The sequence below is a fragment of the Neovison vison genome, chromosome 6 (assembly GCF_020171115.1).
Source record: "Neovison vison isolate M4711 chromosome 6, ASM_NN_V1, whole genome shotgun sequence".
NCBI classification, from domain to species: Eukaryota; Metazoa; Chordata; class Mammalia; order Carnivora; family Mustelidae; genus Neogale; species Neogale vison.
Window position 1 is genome coordinate 8,838,929 of NC_058096.1, and position 11,487 is coordinate 8,850,415.

At 46.4% G+C, this 11,487-nt stretch overlaps 1 non-coding gene across 1 annotated transcript; it reads right to left on the bottom strand.

The window, feature by feature from the left end:
- Nucleotides 1–11,088: 11,088 nt before the first annotated feature.
- LOC122910964 lies at nt 11,089–11,197 on the bottom strand. Its single transcript, XR_006385315.1, has one exon. It is a non-coding gene; the product is annotated as a U6 spliceosomal RNA (small nuclear RNA).
- Nucleotides 11,198–11,487: the final 290 nt, after the last annotated feature.

Below are 11,487 nucleotides of genomic sequence, written 5' to 3' on the forward strand. Positions count from 1 at the left end.
TCAAGGGACTGGGAAGTCAAGATTCTGGATGGTTTCTGACCTCATCAGAGATGAGAACAGGCATAGAGAAGAAGATACTGAGCCATGTGCTGGCCTCAAGGCGTGTACCCTTCTGCTGTTGCTGTCCTGAAATTCTTGATTTTTTAAAATAAGGGTCCCCCATCTTCATCTTGTGCTGGGCCCTGCAAATTATGTAGCAGGTCCTTGTCACCTCCATGAATGAAGGGTGTGATGAGATTGGCTTGAAGGAAGTGTGTCCTTCATAGCTACAGAGCCCAAGTTCTCCGTGTTAGAATCTCCTGGGGATCTTAAAATAAAAAACAAAAACCCCAGAAAAACAAATACAGAATCCTAGCTCCATCCCCAGACATTGTGATTTAATAGGTCTGGGGTGTGACCTAAGCCCTGGGACTCTTAAAAGCTCTCCTGGTGAGTCCACTGTGCAACAAAGGTTGGCAGCCATTGGGTTCGAGTAGCAGGGTGGGTTGATTGGTTAAAAGCGACACGATCTTCAAAAAAGTTGGTGTTTTCAAAAGAGAGAAGCTGAGAAAAGCTTTGGCACAGGTTATCGTGGTAGATAGACTAAGCAATGCTCTCAGAGCTTCATGTCCTAATCCCTAGAACCTTAATGTTACTTTACTTCACTGAGACCAATCACATCACATGCAGATGTGATTCAGTCAAGGCCCTTGTGATGGGGTGATTATCTTGGATTATCTTGGTGGGCCCAGTGTAGTCCCAAGGGTCCTTAATTACATTTTATTTTATTCTTATGATTTAGTAATCTCTATATCCAATGTGGGGCTTGAACTCTCGACCCTGAGATCAAGAGTCACATGCAAACACTGAAAAGAAATAAAATAAAATAAAATGAAAAACAAACAAACAACAGCAACCAGTCACATGCAGTACTCACTGAGTAGCCAGGTGTCCCTGCCAACGGGTCCTGCCAGGGTCCTTATTAAAGGGAAGCAGGGAGCTCAGAGCCAGAAGAGATGAAAGATAAAACAGAGGGGAGAGAGGGAAATTGGGAGATGCTGTACTGCTGAATCTGAAGACCAAGGAAGGGACCAGAAGCCAGGCAGCCTCCAGAAGCTGGAAAAACCAAGCAAATCTCCACCCCGCCCCCACCCCCAGCCTCCTGAAAAAATGCTGCTCTGTTGACATCTTGACTTTAGGGCATACTGCCTCTATGACTGTAGGATGATAAACTTGTGTTGTTGTAAGCCACCGCGTTTGTGCTGGTTTGTGCTGGCAGCCATTGGAAACGGATAGAGTTTTCTTTGAGGATTCCTGCCTCACCACCTCCAGAATGTCAGGAAAACACCCTTCCCTGGTACCCAGCACAGCATCACACAAAGGATTGGCATCTAGAACACATTCTGAAAGAAAAGGACTGGTCGGGGGAAAAAGAAGCTTTGATGCGTTTCCTGAAGATTGAGGAAGAATGAATGAAAGGGAACAAGACGCTTGACATCATCTGTTTCGTGGAAAACTTGAGTCGGTTGTTGGTCTGTGTCAACCGAAAGCAGAAGTGAAGGGCAAACTCCTGGGCCCGATCCAAGTGGCCATCATTTCAGTAGCTGTGGGTACCTATTCCGAAGAGTTGGGGGTTCTGGGGTGTGTGTGTGTGTGTGTATGTGTGTGTGTGTTTACAGCTGTGATTCTTCTTCAGCTGTCTTGGCACTCGGGCTACTATCTCTTCGTGTTTCTTAAATCATTAGGGTCAGAATCAAAGTATTCCCCAGCAGCATGGTGTGTCCGTGGTTCTGCTCCAAAAGGCACGTTTTCACCTGGGGAACTGGGTGTCCATGGCATTCCTTCATCTGCGTCCCTCTGGGGACTATTTGAGTATCAGTTAGGTTCCAGGCACATTTAGGAATGAAACAGTTGGGGGAAAGCGTCCTGCCCCCATGGAGCGGCTCTTAGCTTTGCTGCTTCCTGGCTGTGTGATCTTGGTCAAGCCTCAGTTTGGCCATTTGTAAAATAGGAGCAATTACAGTGCTCAGTTCTTAGGACGCTCTCCTCCATGGGGTTGAATGACTTAATATTATAAAGGTGCAAATGGGAACCCTTTAGACTTGTTTGCTGTCATTTCCTCCAGCAAGGGGAAGCAGACATTTCCTCTAAAACCCACCCATCCGGGCACTTCCAGGTCCGCATTGAGGTCTGGCTAGAAATAGGAGCGGTGCTAGGCATGGTCACAATTGCTGACACTGCTTTGCTGGAGGCAGGGAGCAACGTAGGCAGAGGTAGGAGATGAGGAGAACCTGCCTCCAGCCTTGGCTTCAAGGAAGTCCTATTGACTCCCTCAGCTTCTCAGAACACTTGGGGTGCTGAAGGCAAGCCTGGGCAGGAATGGGGCCCATTGTCTTTCTGGAAGCAAGATTAAGGTCAGATTCCTGAGACCAAGGAAGAAGTCAACGCAGTTTGGTAACCGCTCTCCTCCTCCTCTTCATCCCTAGGTCGTCAGCCCTGCCCTTCCCAGGAGTGCACTGCGAAGTGGTTCCGGGCCGAACCGTGGTGCTGTTGAGTGCCAGGTGGGCGGTGGGGGTGGGGAGGCAAATCCTGGCAGTGCTGCCTGCTCTGCAGTGCCCAACCCCACCCCCCCCAAACCGCCTTCCTGTCCTCTGGGCTGTGCACCTGCCTGTGGACCATGGGGTCATCCTAGGTCCTGGCAAGGGGTGGCCAGGCAGGCAGGAGGCAGGTTAAGCAGGTGTGGGATGGCTCTATTTTTTCTTCTTCTTCTTTTTTTTTTTTTTTTAAAGATTTTATTTATTTGACAGACAGAGATCACAAGCAGGCAGAGAGGCAGGCAGAGAGAGAGGAGGAAGCAGGCTCGCTGCGGAGCAGAGAGCCCGATGCGGGGCTCGATCCCAGGACCCTGGGATCATGACCTGAGCCGAAGGCAGCGGCTTAACCCACTGAGCCACCCAGGCGCCCCTATTTTTTCTTCTTCTTCTTTAAAAAAAAAAAAAATCAAATATGTATATATATTTACTGTTGTAAGGAACACGTAACATAAGCTGTCGCCCCTTAACCATTTGTAAGTATGCAGTGTAGCAGCACTGACCTTGTGCATATTGGGGAACAGGTTTTTGTCTTTTGTAACTGAAACTTTATACCTCTTGAACAACTCCCTGTTCCCTCCTGTCCCCCGGCCCCTCGTAACCACATTCTACTTCCTGTTTGTTTACATTTTTAAAAAAGATTTTATTTATTTATTTGACAGACAGAGATCACAAGTAGGCAGAGAGGCAGGCAGAGAGAGAGAGGAAGGGAAGCAGGCTCCCCGCTGAGCAGAGAGCCCAGTGCGGGGCTCAATCCCAGGACGCTGAGATCATGACCTGAGACAAAGGCAGAGGCTTTAACCCACTGAGCCACCCAGGCACCCTGCTGTTTGTATACATTTGACCACTTTAGGGCCCTCCTGTAAGTGGATCAGACAGTTTTTGTCTTTTTACAATTGGCTTATTTCCCTTGGCATAATATCCTTAAGGTTCTTATTTATTTTTCTTTAGAGAAAACATCACGTTTTTGTTTCTCCCCCACCCCCAGCGTTGTGGAGGTATGATGGGCAAGTAAAAATTGTACATATTTAGGTGTACAGTGAGATATTTTAAAAGGTATACAACGTGATTTAATATACATACACATTTTTAAAGGTATACAGTGTGATTTAATATACATACACATTGTGAAATGATCATCCCAATCAAGTTAATTAACACATCTGTCCCCTCACATATAGCCCTTTGTTTATTTTTGCTTATTTTTTCTTTTATCGCTTTTCCCCCCAATATTTTTAAAATGTAAATTCAATTAGTTAACATACAGTGTGTTACTAGTTTGAGGTGGAGGTCCGTGATTCGTCAGTGCTCTCTAACACCCAGTGCTCATCATGTCGTGTGGCCTCCTTAATGTCCATCACCCAGTTACCCCATGCTCACTTATTTTTAAAGATTTTATTTATTTATTTATTTTAGAGAGAGAGAGAGAGAGGGAGGGAGGGAGAGAATGAGCGAACCAGAAGGGCAGGGTGGGAGAGGGAATCGAACCTCACGCAGATTCCGTGCTGAGCACAGAGCCTGATACTGGACTCGATCTCACAACCCTGAGATCATGACCTGAGCCAAAACCAAGAGTTGGATGTTTAACGGACTGAGCCACCCAGGCGCCCCAGTAGCCTTTTGTTTTAAAAGCCCTAGCATGTGCAGGACAGATTCTGCTAAGGCCTGTACATTGTATTATCTCATTTACTCCTTTGTGTTATATTAGCCATTTACATCCTTGATGTTGTCTCATTTACCCCTCGTACCAGTCTGTGAATTAGGCACCATTCTTATGTCGACTTTACAGGTAAGGAGGCTGAGGTATGACGTGCAATGAACTTGTCCAGTACTGTATTACAGACTCTATGCCAGTGGCTATCAGCTACCAGTGATTTGGGGTCCACCCCCCAGGGAACATTTGACAATGTCTGGAGACAGGGTTTGGTTGTCCCATGATGTTGGGGGGTGTTGCAGCTGGCATCAGGTGGGTGGAGACCAGGGATGCTGCTACACACCCGACTATATGCAGGACAGCACCCTCAGCCCTGTGCCTGACAACCATTACCCAGCTGGAACTGTCACTAATGCCCAGGCTGAAGAACCCTGCTGTGTACAAGGGATCTACTTTAATCCCTACAACAACTCTGAGAAAGTCGAGGTTCACAGGGGTGAACTCAACCACCCAGGCACCCAGCTGGTCAGGGGCAGACCTGAGGGTTGAAGCTGCGTGGGTCTGATTCCTAAGCCAGTGGTTTTAACCACAAGGGTCGCCTGCTCCAAAGGTGTTGGTATGCTACATTTCAGGGATGGAGAAGAGGAGTGGGCTTGGGAATTCGGATGTGGGGGCACTGTCATCAAGATGTGGCTATCACCGTGGGTGAGCTACAACTTGGGGTCTTCTGTGGGAGCACAGTGTTGAGCATGGGGGAACTGTGTTTTTCCTTGTCACCAGGGGGAGGGTACATCAGCACTACGCACCTTCTGATAGGAGGAAGACATCCCATAAATGGATTTGGTTGCAGACTCCATCCATCCATCCATCCATCCATCCATCCATCCATCCCATGTTTCTTGAGCATTGACCTCGTGCTTGGTGTTGGTGATATGATGGCAAAGAAGATAGGCCACTCGGCTGGCCCATTGAACATAAATATTCAAGAGGGGAGATGGACAATATGCCAGCCAACAAACTCCTAGATTAAATAGAATGTGATTAACAGCTTGAAGGAGATAAATAGGTTGCTGAGACCAAGGATAGGGGGTTGGTAGGTATTTTACGTGGGGAGTCAGGGAGGCCTTCCTGTTTTGGGACCATGCTGACCATTTGAAGGCTGGGCAGGAGCCAGGGGAAGGTGACTTCAGCCAGTGGGAATGGTGAGGACAGAGATCATAAACCTGACATGTTCTAGCAACACACAGGCTAACCTACAGGGCTATTGAAAGCACCAGTCTGTGGCTCTGTGCCAGGCTATGACCTGGTAAGGAGCTTACTCTAGAGTGCACAGTATGCAGTGCTTAATGCAATGAGAAAGTCTTGCTGTGAAGAAAATGTCAGTAGAATCTAGTAGCGTGTTTTAATGATGTCGCTGATCAGCATTCTGGCCCAAGCGCCTCATCTCATCCCAGACTGGTTACATTTTGTAGAAGGGAGCTGGTGTGGGGACTGCACGCTGAAGGAGTGGATGGATTTCCAACCAGGTCCCTTCAGTCTGTCCAGGTGGTCACAGTCCTGTGTCTTCCAAAGAGTGTTCCCCAGCCCTGGATGGGCACCTGGCAGAGCACTGGGAAGTTGCATCCCCAGAATGATGCTCAACAGTGAGAGATGGGACATGGTGGATGAACTCCCCACCTCCTTCACTCTGAACTGGGATGACTTGGAGGTATGTCCTCACAGAGGGTCTCCAGCAGAGCTGAGGCCAGTTGTTCACAGAGGTAATCCACTCATTAATATGCCTGGTTTCACTTACCCACTCCTTCACCACGCTGCCTGGGATCTTCTCTCGAATTATCTACTTGAATCAAAATCCTTGTCTCAAGGACTGCTTCTGGGAAGCCCCTAATGGGGAGTGTGGCTGCACCATAATATGCAAAGGGCAAACGATGACAACAGAGGTCACATAGCTGTGCAGGACAGATCATGCAAGACTTTGTTGACCATGGTGAGGCACTTGGACTCTCCTCTGCTACTGAAGAGCTTAAGCAAGGGGAGGTATTACTTTGATCCACTTATAATTTAAAAGGCTCCTTGGGTTCCAGTTTGTGTAATGGGTTGGATAGAGCAGGAGTAGAAGCAGTGGACCAGTCAGGACACTGTTTGCAGCCGTCCAGGGAGGATCTGGTGGTAGCTAAGGGGTGGTGGTCCAGATGGAGGCACATGCATAGGTCTGAGATCTATTTTGGGAGATAAAACAATAGGACTTGATGGTGTGTGGACTATGCAAAGAAGAGTCAAGAATGACACCTTGATCACTTGATTCCCAGAGCGGGTTGAGAGAACTGGGGGGATTTTGCCCCAGGAGACACTCAGGAAGACTGACGTGTAACACTGTGTAAGTTTAAGGTCTGAAACATAATGATTTGGTGCATGTATATAGTGTGGAATGATCACCATGCTAAGTTTAATGAATGTCCATCACCTACTTAGAAATATTTCTTCCAGCGATGAATCTTTTTACCATCTATTTCCTAGCAACTTCAAATATACAAGACAGTCTTGTTGACTGTAGTCAGCATGGTGTGCCTTGCCTTGCCAAGACTTGTTCATCTTGTAACTGGAGGTTGTGAGGTGATCTCTCACAGTTTTGATTTACATTTTCCTGATGATGAGTGATGTTGAGCACCTGTTGGTACCTGTTTTAGGTACCTGTTAGTCATTTGTATATCCTCTTTGAAAAATGTCTCTTCAGATCCTTTGCCCATTTAAAAAAAAGGATTATTTGTTTTTTAGTGTTTTTTTTTTGCTATTGAGTTGTATGACTTTTTAATATACTTAAAAAATATTTTTAAAGATTTTATTTACTTATTTGACAGGTAGAGAATACAAGTAGGCAGAGCAACAGGCAGGGGAAGAGGGAGAAGCAGATTCCCCGCTGAGCAGGGAGCCTGATGTGGGGCTTGATCCCAGGACCCTGAGATCATAATCTGAGGCGAAGGCAGCCGCTTCACCGACTGAGCCACCCAGGCGCCCCAACTTTTTAATATACTTTTGTTATTAACCTCTAATTGGTTATAGGGTTTGCAGATATTTTCCCCATTCTGTAGGTTGTTTTTTCATCTTGTTGATGGTTTCCTTCGCTGGACAGAAGATTTTTATTTTGATGTATTCCCACTCATTTTTTTTGTTTTGTTGTTTATGCTTTGGATATCATATAAAAAATATTCCTAAGATCCATGCCAAGGAGCTTTCTTCCTACTTTTCTTCTTATGGTTTCTAGTCTTACACTTATACACTTTTAATCCTTTCCAAGTTAATTTTTGTGAGTGGTATAAGATGGGAGTCTAGTTTCTTTTTTTTTTTTTTTTTTGACTATCTAACTTTCCCAGCAGCATTTTTAAAAATTTATTTTTATTATTATTTTTTATTATGTTAGTCACCATACAGTATGCCATTAGTTTTTGATGTAATGTTCCATGATTCATTGTTTGTGTAAAATACTCAGCGCTCCATGCAATACGCGCCCTCCTTAATACCCATCACCGGGCTCACCCATCCCCCCACTGCCCTCCCCTCTAAAACCCTCAGTTTGTTTCCCAGAGTCCATAGTCTCTCGTGGTTCGTCTCCCCCTCTGATTCCCTACCCCCTTCCTTCTCCTAATGTCCTCCATGCTATTCCTTACATTCCACATATCAGTGAGACCATATGATAATTGTCTTTCTCTGTTCTGCTCGACTGATTTCACTCAGCATAACCCCCTCCAGTTCCATCTCCAGCGCTGCTTTTTGAACAGAACACGTCTTTTCTCCACTGGGTATTCTTGGCTCATTCTTGGCTCCCTTGTCAAATAGTATATGCCTGGGTGTGAGGACTGTTGTTGGGGACACCATGGTGGCTGTCCCTGTGGTTTCAGGGCTCGGTGCTCAGAGGGACTCAGGGAAAAGGGATGCTGCTTATTAGAAACATCATAGTCTTGGAGTAAGACCTTCTCCCCACAGCGTAATGTGATGTCTGAAAGGCTGGGCTCCACGCCTGAAAAGGGAAGCACCTGTGCCCATGCTTGGCTGGAGAAGTTTCGGAAGACCGGAAATCTTTAGTATCCATCACAATGGCAAGTCCCCTGAACTAGGAGGTGTGGGTCTAAGGTCCTTAGCTCTGTCCTTGGGACCTACCTCACTGCTTGTTCTAGAGCGGAATTGCCAAGGTTGGGAGAAACCGCCATTCTTGTACATTTCTGGGGCATATGTAACAGAGTATTACCTCCTGTCTTTTTTTTTTTTTTTTTTTTTTTAAGATTTGATTTATTTGACACAGAGAGACACCGAGAGAGGGAACACAAGCAAAGGGAGTGGGAGAGGGAGAAGCAGGCTTCCTGCTGAGTAGGGAGCCCCAGTGGGGCTCAAACCCAGGACCCCGGGATCGTGACCTGAGCTGAAGGCAGACACTTACCAACTGAACCACCCAGGCGCCCTAGGCCCTGCTTTTGAAATTAAGAATATGCATCGGAGGGGGAGACAAACCATGAGAGACTGTGGACTGAGAAACAAACTGAGGGTTTTGGAGGGGTAGGGGGTCGGGGGTTGGGTGAGCCTGGTGGTGGGTATTATGGAGGGCACATATTGCATGGAGCACTGGGTGTGGTGCATAAACAATGAATTTTGGAACAATGAAAAAAAAATATGCACCTGTTCCGGGAAGGGAAATTGTTGGGGGGGAATTGACCTACAGATACCCTCTCCTAGGTACAAAAAGATAGCAGGGCAAGGACGTTTTTTAAAAGCTCCCAGCCAAGTTGTTGCAAAGGTTACAGATTATCCAGCAAGATGGTTGTAATTTTTTTAAGTGATAAATTATAACTTATTTGCCATCATTAAAAACGTGTAAGTGTTTGGGCACCAATGGCTCAGTGGGTTAAGCCTCTGCCTTCGGCTCAGGTCATGATCTCAGGGTCTTGGGATGGAGCCCCTTGTTGGGGGGGTTGGGGGGATGGGTGTCCTGCTCAGCAGGGAGCCTGCTCCACCCCCCCCCCCCTTCTCTGCCTGCCTCTCTGCCTACTTGTGAACTCTCTATGTCAGATAAATAAATAAAATCTAAAAAAATCAGTGAGTGTTTAAAAAAAATGTAAGTGTTTAAATTGTCTGAACACTGGACTGCCTTCTCAGTAAACTTCAGTAATTATCCTGGGCTCTGGTTTACGCGTATGCAGAACATGCTGGTAGACAGCCCCCTCTGGTGGTCAAGTGGCCAAACTTCAGGCATCTGGATCTGTCCCCTGAGGCTGGCACATCAGGTACCACAACCACAGAAATGTAAAACCCCAGAAATGTATTCTTTCACAGTTCTGGAGGCCAGCCGTGCAATATCAAGGTGTTGACAGGCCATGCTTCCTCTCAAGGCTAGCGAAGACTCCTTTCTTGTCTCCTCCAGCTTCTGCTGGTTGCCGGCAATCCTTGGGGTTCTGTGGTTTGTGGCTGCGTGGTCCCAGTCCCTCCTCTCCTGGGTTGTCTGCGTGTGTCCTCTTCCTTTCTTATCAGGACACCAGTCGTTGGATTTAGGGCCCTCCCTGATCCAGCATGACCTCATCTGCACTCATTACATCTCCAAAGACCTTCTTTCCAAAATAAGGTCATGTTCGGTGGTTACAAGTGGACCTGAATTTTGGGGGGACACTATTCAACCGCCTACCGAATCTTTCCTTAACCGTTCTGTTGATTCATTTCAATTAACCTAATGAATGGCTTAGTCCTGAGCTGTTTATCACGAATAAGGATTCTTGCCTGCATACAGAGCACTAGTTTTCTTTTGCCCTAATCTGTTCTGATACCCACACTTTTTTCCTACCTCCCTGGGGGTTATAGCTGCTATCTTTACTGTTGTTTTTGTTATGGGGTATTAGGTATCTCTGGTACCTCTAAGGAGCTTAATTGGGCTCTTACCTTTCTCTTCCCCCCGCCCCTTGCTCCCTGGCTTGTAAAATAAATGACAGCGGATCAGCTGAGTTCTTCCCCAGAGCCAGTTGCTGCTTTTAGTACTTCACACCGCAACGCATCCCGTTGTCACACAAGGCTTGCTACATTGTGGAGTCAAGCTGGTGGGAGCCCTTTTGAAAATAAACTTTATGGGGAGCCTGAGGGGCTCATTCAGTTGGGCGTCCGAATCTTGATTTTGGCTCAGGTCAGGGTCTCAGGGTTCTGAGATCGGTTCTGCTCTAGCTCCATGCTCAGCAGTGAGTCTGTCCCTCTCCTTCCCCCTGTGCCCCTACCCACTGCTTGCACAGGCTCTCTCTCGCTCTCTTGCAAATAAATAAATACATCTTTAAAAAAAAGACTTTAAATCATCTAGGTAGTCACACTGATTTTCTTTCATAGCTGTCTCTGCTTTCTGTTCCTTTTGGTTTCAGCTGGGGATGGCTACACTCAATTATCCATGGTCTACAGAAGAAAAGATTCTTTAGCAATCATTTTCCAGACCTCACATTCCTTGGAAAAGAATCTTTGTGCGGCTGTCAAAAGATATATTTATCTCCTGCTCTTTGGCAAGTCTTGTTCTTTGAACCCTCCCTTTTTAGAAAAGCAGCTTTGAGATATAATTCACATACTGGATAATGTACCCGTTTTTTTTTTTTTTTAAAGATTTTATTTATTTATTTGACAGAGAGAGATCACAAGTAGGCAGAGAGGCAGGCAGAGAGAGAGAGAGAGAGAGAGGAGGAGGAAGCAGGCTCCCTGCTGAGCAGAGAGCCCGATGCGGGACTCGATCCCAGGACCCTGAGATCATGACCTGAGCCAAAGGCAGCGGCTTAACCCACTGAGCCACCCAGGCGCCCCGATAATGTACCCGTTTAAAAGCCTACACAGTTCAGTGGTTTTTAGTATGTTCACAGAATTGTGCAGCCATCACCACAATTTTGCGTGTCATCCTTGCGCAGGGGCCATGCTAATCTTCTCTGTATCGTTCCAATTTTAGTATATGTGCTGCCGAAGCGAGCACATCATCACCACAATTTTGGAACATTTTGTCACCCCTCTGAAAGAAGCCCTATACCCATTAGTAGTTCCACCCATGCCCCAGCCCTAGGCAACCACTAACCTAATTTCTGTCTATAGATTTGCCGATTCTGGACATTTCATTTGAATGGAACCATAAGGTGTGTGGTCTTTCATGACCGACTTCTTTCACTTAAGATCATGTTTCAGGCTTCATTTGTGCTGTACTGACTTTTGAAGTTCACACTTAGCAAGTCTGATTCTTGATAAGATTTTATTTTATCTGTTTTTGAA